Raw genomic sequence first — 15228 nt, 5'->3', positions numbered from 1 at the left:
TCCAGTCGACGTATGAGACTTTACGTCGACTGGTTTGGGACATGATACCGGTCGACGTATGGGAAGCCACACGTCGACTGGTTTGGAACGTATACAACAATCACTCACTGTAAAGATACCGATCGACATATGGGAAGCTACACGTCGACCGGTTCTGGGAAATTTTCACTCTATTTCCCTCTGTCCAATGGAAACCAATATACACCAATATTTGGTAATCAACCACCCAAGCCACTACAGTCACATACGAAATTAAATACATTATAACATCTAATACAATAATAACAATCACGTTGTTAACGTAATTTGCCACACTTTACTTAAATACACTATTGTCCGTCCTGTTCCTCTCTTTGAATATCACTGCCCTGAAATCTCCTTCTCCATCCATGCAGGGTTCCCCTCCACCTTTGCAGGTCTACTTTCGTCGCCATCGCACTCAACCTCCCCTGCCAGAATCATCTTCAGAACCAGGTCCAGGTAACTCTCCTTCTCCTGTGGCTCCTACCATTCCTGAGCATACTTCCCGTGATCTTACCCGTGATCATCACCCTCCTAATTGGTATGGTTTCTCTAGTAACACTAACCACCCTATTTCCTAGTATGTCTCATATAATGGTCTTTCAAGTGCATATAAATCATTCCTGGGCAAGATTGGGACTGTTTCTATTCCTCGATCAGTGTCAGAGGCCCTCCAGGATCCCAATTGGGTGTCTACCATGATAATAGAAATGGATGCTTTACAGCGTAATAATACATGGGAACTTGTTGCTTTACCTGCTGGGGAGAAAATGGTTGGCTGCAAATGGGTATTTATTGTGAAGTACTTAGTCGATGGATCTATTGATCGGTATAAGGCTTGGTTGGTGGCAAAAGACTTTACTCAGATTCCGGGCAAAGACTTTGGTGCTACCTTTGCTCCTGTGGCAAAGTTGACGTCTGTGCGACTGCTCCTTATTTGCTGCCCATTATTGGCCTCTGTATCAATTAGATGTCAAGAATGCATTTCTTAATGGAGAATTACTTGAGACTATATATATGGATCCACCCCCTGGATTTCGGGATTAGGGGGAGTATGGTAGGAAAGTCTGTCGGCTTCGGAAGTCTCTTTATTGTCTGAAGCAATCTCCTAGAGCTTGGTTTAGTCGTTTCAGCAATGTTGTTCTATCCAAGGGCTTTGTGCGCTTCCACTCAGACCATACTTGCTTTATTCGACGTCGCTGTGATGGTCGCTGCATTATGTTATTGATATATGTGGATGATATCATTATCACAAGTGATGATGCTTTAGGGATTGCTTAGGTGAAACTTCATCTTCAAAAGTCCTTTGATGTGAAGGACTTAGGTCCCCTTCGATATTTCTTGGAATTGAGGTTGCTAGATCCCATCGTGGAATTTCCTTATCTCAAAGTAAATATGTTTTAAATCTTCTTCAAGATACTGACATGCTTGGGTGTCCACCCACTTCCACTCCTATGGACCCTAATCTCAAACTCTCTGTTGAAACAGGGGAATTACTTCTAGATCCGTCCGTGTATTAACGTTTGGTAGGTCATCTTATCTACTTGACTAACACAAGGCCCGATTTGACATTTGATGTTAGTGTGGTTAGTCAATTCATACATGCCCCTCGCTCAACTCATATGGATACAATCTACCATATTTTGAGGTATCTTAAGTCGTGCCCTAGCCTTGGTCTATTCTATGCCCCAGGAAATTAGTCTGGACTCTCATGCTTTACTGATGCAGACTATGCTGGATGTAAGACAGATAGACGTTCTACTTCTGGCTTCTGTACTCTCTATGGTAATCATCTCATATCATGGAAGAGTAAAAAGCAAGTCGTTGTCTGCAGATCCTCTGCTGAAGCTGAATACCGAGCTATGGCTCAAGGTACTTGTGAACTCCTTTGGCTTCAATCAATTTTGGGAGAGTTGGGTCTTGAAGAAAAAGGTTTTTCAAAGCTGTTTTGTGACAATAAATCAGCCATTATACTTGCTTCCGATTCTGTCTTACATGAAAGATCGAAACATATTAAGATAGACATTCACTTCATTCGAGAGAGGTTCGATCAAGTATCATTAATCATATTTTTGTTCCCTCTTCAGAACAGAGTGCAGATGTGTTCACAAAGTCTGTTGGGCCTTCTCTTCTCCGGTCTTCCATAGTCAAGTTGGGCTTGATCGACATATTTCCTCCAGTTTGAGGGGGAGTGTTGAAAATCATATCTATAAGTTGACTCAATGATTGTGGCAGATTTATTGGGTGTTCATTATAAGCTAATGTTTAGGGATTTGATTTTTATTATGATTTTATTTTATTCTCTTTCCATATTTGTAATTTTTCTCTTGTATATAATATTAGTCAGGCTCTCAATTTGAGTACGTCAATTTTACCCAATTACTTTTAATCAACAGAAGTAACAAATGAAGAGCCTATTATGAAATTATTCCAAGAATAAAATACTAACAGTGATCCTGTTATAATTATGGTCCTAAGTAACAAATACTCACAAATACTAAAGAGCTCATCAATGTTTCTTTTTATTTTTCTTTTTACTTTTAAATTTTTTTTCTTTTTGTGAAAAAGTTGCTGACTTGATGGCTTCTATGCTTCTATCAAGAGAATGAAAAACTTCTGGTAGGACCCTTAAACAGTAAGTAAATATAATTCCCTTTCAGCAGTTGCTACCCCTCTTCTGCTTCTGTTTACCTGGGACCATTTTACTTCACATCCACCATAATAGCTCCAGCATTAGACAAGAGTAGATGTGGTTTTAACTCAGAAGTGCTCCTAATGAAAAGATTGTGCAACTACTATGCACTATAAAAATGCAGTGTTCCATATCTTGATAATAATACAAATATCTAAATATTAAAACAAACACAATCAAACCCATTTTGCAGCCTCAGTTTTGATGCATGTTCTCCCTAAATTAAGATATATATAGTCCATAAATATATATATATATATATATATATATATATATATATAGCAGACAATTTAGCCTTCTTGAACAGCATATCCAAGAATGGCACAAAGTGAGCTACACTAAACATATCACTAGTTCCCGCACCAATAACTTAGCTCTACTGGTATCTCTCTACTTTTCAAGTGCAAGGTTGAAGGTTCAAGTCCCCCGTACGGGACAATTGTGGGGGTGTGTGCCATGCTCTAAGAAAAGGGAGGGTGCCTTGGTAATAATGGACCTAAATTGAAATAAAGAGTATATGGAGCAGAGTACCTCCCCCAGTCTGTTTCCACAACCACTCTGAAACTGCGGAATTATAAGAAGCAACATGCTAAAAAGCCTTCCAGGCAAGCTTCCTTCTGAAACCTTGATCATCTCTGTCTCCTCGAAGAAATTCTAGGAGTGCAGGATAGTCTTGTGAATCAACAACAACCAAGACATCCTTGTGATTCTGTTCAATATGTATGTGTTAATCAGGACCTGACATAAGGAAGAAAAAAGAACACTAAGCAACTGTTATGGGCTTATCAAACTAATTGCTATGGACCTATAAAACAGAGACATATTGCCCAGGTATTATAATAAGGTTATGGTTTTAATTTCCCCTGAAGTTCAATTTATGGGCTTCTGGTTACACCAAGCCACTAATCAATAAACATGAGCATTGATGTCTAGAATATGATTATGTCATTACCCCTTTACTTCTTTAAATTGAAATGAATCTATGATCACTGATGTCAAGACCATGCCCGATCACCTATAGCATCGATATCTTATTACTATAATTGAGTTCAATCAGTTGAATGATACTTAAATGATGGAATTATTAGAATACAGGTGCAGCCACTTTTGAGGTCAGAACAAACAATATACATTTATATGTATGCATTAGAGTAAAACTACTGATTGAACATAAAGAAGGTTGCTAGACATCTCCTGGTTTAGCATATCATAGAAGTTCTACTCCATTAATGTTGACTACAACTCATGATAACTATGCCATTATTCACACCCCTTATTCCCCTCTGCTTTTCTCCCTGCTCCCTTCTATGGGAGTGGGGAGGTAATCCTGTTCTTTCTCTCCTTGTAGTCGTCAAGGGTCTCTGTGAGCAGAGTTTCTCTCATTTCATCGAGAGTTTATGTTTTCCGATCTAATGTTCTGAGCCGTCTCAAAGGATGGATGTTTCCTAGGTCACCGGAGATGGATCTGTATGAATGATCCTTTATGGAGCAGTTTGCAATGGGGAGTGGATCTGATGCATCTGAGCACTGCGCCGGAGTGCCATGTCTCTGGTGCTTGCGATGTGGTGCTCAGTTCCTCGATGGGCCAGCTCTGGCAGTCGGTCTGTGATTTTTCGGGTGGTGCAACCTTAACGTCATGGTTGAAGTTTAGGCACGATATTTTCAATGTTCTTTTTTCGCTGTTGATGGACCCGGTCCTTGACTATGCTAAGCATTTGTGTAAGACGGTGCAAATATATATCTTTAGCGGTTCGATTTGCTAGCTTTACTTGTGGAGGCTACCGCTCCCACTCTCACTGGCACCTTCTCGATGCACTGACACCTTCTCGGTTGTTATCAAAGCTGTGATCTTGACATTAGTAGGTGTTAGTTTTGTTTTGGATAGTTTAGTGTCTTTTGGCACTGTATGTGTATTTTTTTTTTTGTGTATGGTCCACTATTCTTACCTATGTAGATGCTGTATGACAGTTATCTTGCCAGGTTAAAAAACTAAAAATTATACCATCCCATTTTTACTGTACACTAACTTGTATGATTCCTTCACCCACTAGTATATCATTTTCTATTTATAATACAAGTAAGATATATGTGCGCGAGATATATATATTCTGTTTATTATTATGCCTTCATCCATCTTCTAATCTTCAATTTCCTCTTTTATAAGTCCCATTAAAAGAATGAATGTCCACTTAGACAAAGTTAACTTCAAAAAGAAAAATACTACAAAATAATTGAAAATAAAATTAATCAATAAGCTGGTTCATATCCATCATAACCCAACAAAACAAAATGGACTAGAAGAACAAAACATAGTAGAATGTAATTGCACAACAAAACTGCATTTGATCCCATGCTCCTGCAATGGTGCAGTAGAACTCACGTATTCCATGCTTGTCTAAAGCTTCCATATGATGTTTTTGGTCTCTTCTAGCAAGAATACCACCATGTATGTTAGGATGTAAAGTTTTTACACGACCATCAAGCTGTAAAAGAATAAAAACACAATAATAATTATGCATCGTTAATTAAAGTAGAGGTTTCTTTATTGACCTTGCAAGGTCTTAGAGAGAACAATAATTTTCATTGTATCACAAGAACAACATTAAGTAAAAACATAATTTTACACATATCTATAACAAACTAGAGATAATATTAAGGGGGCATGCCAAGTGTGCATTGGATGCTCAGAGAGAGAGAGAGAGAGCTGTTCTTTTTTAATCTTTTGAAAGAAAGGGACAATCATAAAATGAGCACCCCAGAAGTTCTCTTCTCTGGAAGGGCAGAATTATATATTCAGAAATCAGATACGGAATATTCTAGGATTCAATTGGAAGGCAAATGAAGTGTAAAACAGATAATTTTGTATAATAGCCACAAAAACCAAAAGCACAATGGAAAGTGCAAGACTTTGCATGGAGAAATAAAAGCAAACTAGGAGGGAAATTAAAACAAAGATGCAAAGTCTGAAAAACAACGGCAAACCAAACCAATATAGGTCAAGACAGCATAAGAACCAGCTCACCATTTCCGGAAAACAAGTGAGTTGCTCCACTTTGGTTACAGACACCCCAGTATTTTCCGAAGCAGATGCTGTTCCTCCGGTTGAAACAATTGTGCATCTGCAGGTTATAGAATAGGTCATTACATACAACAATTCACATCTCTACAAGAGGCACATGGTAGCTAACTATCTGACAATATCAAACCTGTATAGCAAAATTTTTATTATTCATTTTAAGATATAAATATATTGTACCATACATACTAAGAACGCAAATTAGTATGTCACAACCCACCCCACCCGTGTAGATATTGTCCCTTTGCACGCTCCCCTCTCGGTTTCCTCAAAACGCGTCTACACAGTTAGGGGGTGTCCACACATATAAGTCTCAACAACTTCTGTCCCCCAGACGATGTGGGATGTCACAATTACCCCCTATTGAGAGTTGGGACCCTCCTATGTGACCCGCATGGGCTTGTGCAAGCCCCCCCATTTTTGGTTGGAGATTGGCTCTAATACCATTTGTTCGACCCACCTCGCACCGTGTACATATTGTCCGCTTTGCATACTCAACTCTTGATGCTCACGATTTTTTTCAAAACACATCTACACAGTTATAAGTCTCAACAACTCCCCCCCCTTCTTTTCCCCCAGGCGACGTGGGAAGTCACATAGTATGCCAACATTATTACAAAAAACAAATAATAAATTGAAACAATAACTAATTTCATGTAAATTACCAAATATTTCTTATTATAATTTTATTGAACGTAGATGTATCAGCAGACATGCACTAAAAAGTAATAAGCTACAAGTACCAGATTCAATTTTCTACAAAGGCTCAATTCAGTTTTATTAACAGAAAACAGATCCACTATGATTCAATAAGTGCAAGAATAAAAAGGCATGTTACCATGGCTGTGATTTATTCAGACATAATTCCTTAAATTTTTTATAAAATATATAAGAATATATTAAATTTTTGTATTTTTGATAAAATATGTTAAATTTTGTGATTTAACATAAATTATCGCAATGATCCCAACATAATCTGCACTGTAGTAGACATCTTTCAAACAAAATTCTGAATCAATAATTGAAGAAAATGATTGAAGAAGGAAAAAATATCTGATTGTTGAGATTTATTATGAAGCAAACTCAAACAGTGCACCAAGAATAGAGGGGAACAAAATTTCTGAAAATTCACCCCAACTCTTGAAGTCCATTGCCGAGGAAAGCCAGATCCTTTTTGTCTGACAATGATATAAGTGCTTGCTTGTTGCCTGAAAAGAAGTGTTGATAATCTAAAACAGAATAATTGCATTTAATAACATTACAAAGATATAACTTCAAAAACCCAATGCTCCCACCAAGAAAGAAAAGAGGAGAGGATGAGGAGAGGGGGGGGTACCCCTCAACGATGGATGAAAGTTACTAAAGTGATGGCCAATAACCCAATTTGGCATATTAGAATGAAATGATGATCTATGCAAAACCCAGTATATGCATGCAGCACCCTTACTCAAAAACAAAGTTAACTTAAGTAGCAAATTTCATTCGAACCAATGACTGATGAATGAAAAAAAAAAAGAAAAAGAACGTATGTGTAAAAAATTCCAAACTTTTCAAAGATAACCCCTCCTTATTAGCATTGATATTGTAATGAGCATTGGCAAGTTCATTATGCAACTGACCAGGAAGTGGTGGAACAAGAATATTACCGTGTCAAGAAACAAAGGCTTTTCACCTTCTAAAAAGATGTGGTTAGTGCTCTTGTAAAGTTCAAAATTCCACCTTTCTCCACTTTCATGACGTCCACTAGTAATCCAATCAACAATGACCAAGCTCGAGTCTGATACCACTCTCAAGACTTGCTTTTGGGAGTATTTTGCGGTAGAAAAGCATGTCACTGGATCTGGAATTACAACCAAAAGAGCATTGCATCCTATTTTCTCCTACTGCATGGCATAAAATAGCCACCTCTACGAATAACCTTTTGTAACACAAATGTAGTAGTAACAATAATAATAATATTTACTTATATTCTATCCTAAATCACAAAAAACTCCTTCCAACTTGTATCATATTTACAAATACAAATGGATTTGTAGTAATATGTGTGCCTAATTCAGCCATGATTGACATAAAAACAATGAAGGTGAACGATGCTTCCAAAATTCAACAATCACTGTCACAACAAATTCTTACAAAATAGCGTTGCTTGAAATGTTTCATATGTCGTTCAATAAATGCCGTCTTGTGTTTTCATATAAAGTATGAAAACACAAAACAAAAGCATAAATAGGAATTCCTTCATGAAGTACAACCATGTTCTCACTGAATTTCTTGAATTTCAAAAACCAATTCTTTAACAATTAAAAAACTGCAATCCTATAGAATGCAAATGCAAATGCAAATAATCAACAAAACAGTGCAAAGAACATGTCATATGATCCTATCATGGTCCCCTCAGAAAACTATTACTTGCAATTATCAGAGTTAACTATTACCTCCAAGAATTGTTCAGAACACTTTGATCCCATGGACTTGTATACCTATATTCAAATTCTAGAAGTTAAAAGAAACATAAGAAATCAAAATTTGAATAGAGCTCAGTGAAGTACATAAAATGCAGCTTATGCACTTCCAATAAAAAAAACACAACTTATACAAAATATAACCCATTAATAAAAATATATATAATTAAATATAATGAAATTATAGAAACACAACTTATACAAAATATAAAATAAAATTAATAAAATTACAAAAACTGACCTTTGTAGAAGCCTGGGTGGTCAAAACTGTGGTGCAACCATCTCCAATTGTAAAATCACATGATATAGAATCTCCCTATATATACCCAATATAAAGTATTAGTATCAATCAAGGAAAAACTGAACATACCCAGTATGTTTTAGTATCAATCAATGAGAAACTGAACATACCCAATATGATTTAGTATCAAACAATAAAAAACAGAACATACCAGTATCTTTTAGTATCAAATCAATGAAAAACAGAACATACCCAGTATGTTTAGTGATAAGAGAGATGGTATAAAAAATACATACAGAAACAATGCCTCCGCCATAGGAGAGGGTGTAAATCCACCAAACTAGTCTGTTTGGGAAGGACCCACCTGAGAAATCCACCATCAAAATCAAATATAAGCAAAAATGATGTAACAATTTCTCTGATTTTCATGAACTTGTGATTTGATGATTAATCATTGTAGAATGATAATTGAAATTGAGACTGGGGGACTAGTAACTGACCTTTCTGGGGCCGATGAATTTGAGAGGATATGTTGAGAAGCATCGGGTGACCGTTGACCTCCCTCCAACTCTCTCCGCTACCACCTTCCCCTTTGTCATTTCTCTCTGCTTGTTTCGATCGAATGAGTGCCTGAGTGTGAGAGAGGGGGAGAGAGCAATTATTAATTCTTTTTAGAGGTTGTGGGGGGAAATTACAACAGAATGGTATTTTGTTACTCTTTTTACTCTTTTCAGCAAAATGGATCTTCAAAAAATATTTCAAATACTTGGAAATCACTGTTTTGGAAATTTTGAAACCAAAGATAACCCTTTTTACTTTTGCATCGACAATGGTCCAGTTATCTCCTACCCGCCTGTTCTCTACTTGCACTTTACCAACTTAAACCCCAAAGTACAGTGACTACAGTCTGCTCTCTCTCAATCCGTTCACTCTCTCTCTCTCACACACGCTCTCGGTTTTCGAAAAAGGTTAGGTTAACGCTATTTCCAATTTCTGCATTCAACAAACCCTACTGGTACTTTCTCTCTAGACATGCTGCTGTTATATTCACATATTACATTAGATACCATATGATTTTGATTTTCAATATCTGCTGGCAATTTAAGATACCATGATGAGTTTTGAGTTTCAGTATCTCTGTTCTATTATTTTGTAGTGATGGAATATTTCTTGATTTGGTGACAAATAGCTAGAGATATGTAAAGATTATGGAAGAAATTTTGTGCACATTTGCCAATACAAAGGACGGTATATGATAAGATAGTATGATAAGGGCATCAAACCCTATCCTATATTAGATTTATTTTCTCAGAAAATAAAGTTAATAATATTTATAAAACCTGAAAGGCCATGTGTTATTGTCCAATCAAAGTAAATGCATCAAAGTCTAATAAGATATTATAAAAAACCCTCAATATAAATTTTAATTAGATTGGACCACTGAGGGTCTCTTTGGATGACGATAACGTTATATGTTATGATTTGGTATGATAGGAAAATAACTGTTTTGGTATTGGTATGTTTTTAATAGAAATCGGATTCATATTTGGTAACGATTGTTTTGTTTTTGATAATTGTATATCATAAATATGATAACGCGTTTGGTATTGTCATGCATTTTAAGAAATTCGAAAACAAAACACGTTTGGGACTAATATTTTGTTATCAAAAATTCTGAATCAATAACAGAATGCCAGTTTGGTAAAAACTGTTTTGTTCTTGTTTTGAAAAATTATATATATGAATACAATTATGTGTAAATAGTCCATTTTTCTTTATGATTTGAGATAATTTGTTAAAATTAAAATATATATATATATATATATATATATATATATATATATATATATATATTCTGCATTAGAGTTGGGAAAAAAAATTATGAATAAATTTACATGTATAGTGGTAACCAAACTACAAATCTTAAACTTTGTAATAATGAATAAATCTGCATAAATATGATTAATGGCAACCAAATTACAAATCTAACTTTGTAATAATCTTTCAATGAGACCAAATCTTTGCACTCCATTTATCTTTTTCTTTTGACTTACATTCCATTTAACTTTGTTTTGTTTCATATATATATATATATATATATATATATATATATATATATATATATATTATATAAATTCATGATGAATGTGAGAGAGAGAGAGAGATCCTTGTAGTAGAAACTAACAAGAAACAAAGCCAAAATGTTGATCGTCTTGAATTGGTCAGAGTTGAGATTTGGTGGACATTGAAGCTTGTGAATAGTTTTACTTCACTTAGGTTAGTTTGAAATTTTGTAGTAGAGGTCCTTCAAATTGGTAATATTTTTTTTTGTTTAGTCATGAGACCATTTTCCCTTTTCTTGAGTATTTATTTTAATAACGGACTTGTGAATATTTCATACAATATCCAACCATAAGCAGAATTGATAAATATGAATAAAGATTAAAAGCAAGCAATCAAGGAAGATCCCTCTTACAAGACTGAACAACATTCACATATATACTTCCACGTATAGTTTTGTTTTGTACATCACAATCTTAAGAACTTGAGTGTTGCACCATTCACATATATACTTCCACATATAAGGAGTTAGACATTCCTTAAAAATAGTATGTGTGTACACACACACTTCATTACACTTACATAAAATGTACACACAACTGGAGATCACTAATATTCATTTCATAAAATGTACACCCACTTCATACTTGCATAGGCCTCCATTTGATTAACTAAGAGATCACTAGCTTTCTGGAGTTGCAGCAACTGGAGAACGCTTCCTATCAATCCCACTGGTGCCACTACCTACAACTTACTGCCATGTCCTTCAATGTAGTAGCAAAAAATGAATTTGAGTGTAAAACAAGACATTACCTATAGGAGTAAAATATAAAGCAAAGTTAAATTCAATTTTATTTTATTTTATTTTTAAAAAATCCGACATGACTTCCCCTTAAAAATGAACATTTCCAAAATTTCAAAACACAATAAACACAAGGGACACCGCCCACAAAATTAATTTAATAAGGGACATCGCCCACAAAATTCATTTAACAAGGGACACCACCCACAAAATTATTTCAACAAGGGACACCGCCCACAAAATTATTTCAACAAGGGATACCGCCCACAAAATTCATTTAATAAGGAACACTGCCCACAAAATTATTTCAACAATGGACACCGCCCACAAAATTATTTCAACAAGGGACAACGCCCACAAAATTTATTTAACAAGGGACACCGCCCTCAAAATTATTTCAACAAGGGACACCGTCCACAAATTTAATTCGAGCAAGATATATCTAACCTTCTTTCAGGCTAAGCTGCAAATTTGGAGTGTAAATGACCTCATGCAAAACAAAACACATGAACAACATTAGAGAAAAATAAAATAACACGCGGTAGAAATGAAATAATTAGAAGTAGTAAATAAGATATATCTAACCTTTTTTCAGGCTTAGTTGTAAAATTAAAGTGTAAATGACCTCATGCAAAACAAAACACATGAACAACATTAGAGAAAAACAAAATAATACACGGTAGGAATGAAATAATTAGAAGTAGTAAATAAGATATATCTAACCTTTTTTTCAGACTTAGTTGTAAATTTAAAGTGTAAATGACTTCATGCAAAACAAAACACATAAACAACATTAGATAAAAACAAAATAACACATAATACACGGTAGGAATGAAATAATTAGAAGTAGTAAACAAGATATATCTAACCTTTTTTCAAACTAAGTTGCAAATAGAGTGTAAATGACCTCAGTAGCAAATTTTACAAATGACCTAAAGCTCACTCCCAAAATGATAGAGAAGAGAACACAACAGTAACTAATACGCAGTTCAAAATATACCATTTAAGTATATATTACATACCAAATGAAACACAGGAAATTAACTAAATACGTATTACATGTCATATATTACAAAAGATGGAAGTTTATCTAACTTCATCTTTCAATAACAACGATAATGAGCAACAAGAGGACAATCACAATAAACATGATTGTGATAGCAAGACATCCACAACCTAGGAAAAGTATGTACTTCTGTCTACATTGTTCATTTTGAATCACTGCAATAACTCTGTTCAAGTCAGATTGAACCTGTTCTTCAACTTGTGCACCTTGGTGCAACTCATCTACCCACATAAATGCATTCATATGTGACTACAAGAAATATAAATTATATAATTAGGAAACAATAACAGAAATAGGACCTCTACCACATACACATTATGGTCGCTTACCTTCAAGCCTATACATAAGTGTGCCTACAAGTACTAAAGCATTTAATATTTGATGTCCTAATATAATTAGTTATTACAGTTATCCATAAATAAGGAGCATCTGAGTTTAATTTACGTAATATAATTAGTTATTACAGTCATCCATGTTAAAATTCTACACACTATTAGACAGTTTTATAATTAGTGATTATAGTGCTCCCAAATTAGGTTGGCAATACCATCACGATAAATATCCATCTGTCGTATCTGTGTATTAGTAGCACTGACCATCTGAACATCGTCATCCACATCAGGTTCATTTTGTGAAGATTGAGGGGTTTCAGAATCAAAATTTTCATCAGATTCACCTTGGGATCTTATGAAATTATGCAATGTACAACAAGCAATGACAATAAGAACTTGAGTGTCAAAGTGATAAGGGGCATTTGCTTCAATATAGCGAATCTCATCTTTACCAACCCAAAACATCGCTCTATAATATTCTTCAATAACGAGTGCCTAAAATTGTATACCTCTTCTCTACCACGTGGTTCTCTAGTATGTCTACGATATTCCTGCATGTGGTAACGTTGATCCCGGTAAGGGACCAAAAATCTCGGTTGATTGGCATACCCAGAGTCCACTAAATAAAACTTACCTGTCATGTTAAGTATTAAAATTAACGTATTTGTAATGTTAAATGTATAAATATGGAAAGGTAATATTTTTACCTTCGGGTGGTGATGGAAAATTGAAATCCTCATTCTGAATGCACTCATTTAAAATTTTCGAATCATTAGCAGACCCTTCCCACCCTGCTAGAATGTATGTGAATTTCATATCAAATGAACACACGGCCATGACATTTTGGGTTGTATCACCCTTTCTACCACGAAAGGGTATTTGTTGGTCAACTGGCACTACAGCTTGGATATGAGTACCATTTGTGATACCCCTCAGATCCGAGACATGGGTTGATCAGGCCCATACCCAAACCCGAGGGAAATCAAACAATTAAAGTATTTTAAAACGAACACAGATGAAAAAAATGAAATAAGAATAACTATTAAAAGCTGAATAGAATACTAATATAAAATCCTTAATAGCCTGATAAAACTTAATAAAATCCAACTTCCAAAACTTCCATGAATTACAACTCGGGAATCCATCTAGTGGACCCCTAAATAAAAATCTCAACTGAAACGTAAACAACTGACATAAAACCAAATACTAAAATATGGAATGACATCCTACGTCGTCGGTGGAATGAATGATAATCCCTGCACAGCACGATCAAGCCTAAGACTGGAACCGTCCGATACCTGAAAAATAAGAGTGGGTCAGGCCCACGAATAAGTTCTAATCTAACTGCAATCCATACAGTGACCCGATACGCAGATACACCTAAATATCTCACAATATCTATGTAGTCCATACATAAATATATCCACACTAGAGGACCTTTACTGGACTATAATGGGGTCTCAACCTGAGTAGAAGGCAACATGCAAAAACGCACCCAAATGTGGACATGAATACCTAGACCTAACAGGGTACACCTCAACCATCATATCCAGCTATGCATCCCAATGCATATACGCTCCCTAACCAACGACTCTAAGACTCATGCCCATATCGTGGTGCCATAACATATATATAAAGTCCGTCTAACCCAAGGTATGCCATTTTATTGTTTATTGAATTGACATAAGAATTTTAATCCAGTTTAGTCATTCAACTTAATCAGTCGATCTGACTTAAACACAACCAACATTTAATCCAGGTAGTCATTCAACTTAATCAGTCGATCCGACTACACACAAACACAATTAATCCAGATAGTCTTTCAACTTAATCAGTCGATCTGACTAAACAAGGTTTAGGATTCAATATTTTACAATCCATCCCTTTCATCCGATAGGTTAGGTATTAGCATTTTGAGCGAAACCGTCCCTAGTATGCCACCGTCCCGTACCGGTGCACACAATCCTCCATAACCATATAATTGACAGAATATATTAATTTAGCAATTAAAATTCCACATATATATAATCCAAAACCAATATCCAAGTAATTGCAGGAAAGCAGTTAAAGTTCCAGCAATTAAATCCAAGCATTAAACCATATAGTTGCAGATTGTGATTTCATAACTCAACAATTAACATCCAGATATGTATAAATCAAATCTAATATATCATTGACTCTATCACGTATTTAAAATCAATTCTATAATTATATTATAGTCCAGTAAATTGTTAAAATTAATTTAAGCAATTTATTTCCTTCCATCTGGTAACAGCGTACTGAGTTGTATACTTGTACTCTGTTTTATCTTTAGCACAGAGCCCCAGCCTATCCATAAGTCTAATTCATCAATTAAAAGACTTCTCCGTGTATCTAAAATTTAATTTAGAATCCTATTTTAGCACCATAAATTAGCAAATTAGAACTAGACAATGAATTACCTTCCAGTCGTTAACCGCACGCAAAGTGGTTAAT

At 35.2% G+C, this 15228-nt stretch overlaps 1 pseudogene; it reads right to left on the bottom strand.

The window, feature by feature from the left end:
* Positions 1-4944: 4944 nt before the first annotated feature.
* On the bottom strand, positions 4945-9717 carry LOC132305364 (urease accessory protein D-like; annotated as a pseudogene).
* Between the last annotated feature and the right edge of the window lie 5511 nt (positions 9718-15228).

This window comes from Cornus florida, unplaced genomic scaffold (genome assembly GCF_030987335.1).
Source record: "Cornus florida cultivar Cherokee Brave unplaced genomic scaffold, ASM3098733v1 CherokeeBrave_3.0.0_Hap2_Chr01, whole genome shotgun sequence".
Classification (NCBI taxonomy): Eukaryota; Viridiplantae; Streptophyta; class Magnoliopsida; order Cornales; family Cornaceae; genus Cornus; species Cornus florida.
This window is presented reverse-complemented; position numbering and strand designations above follow the sequence as displayed.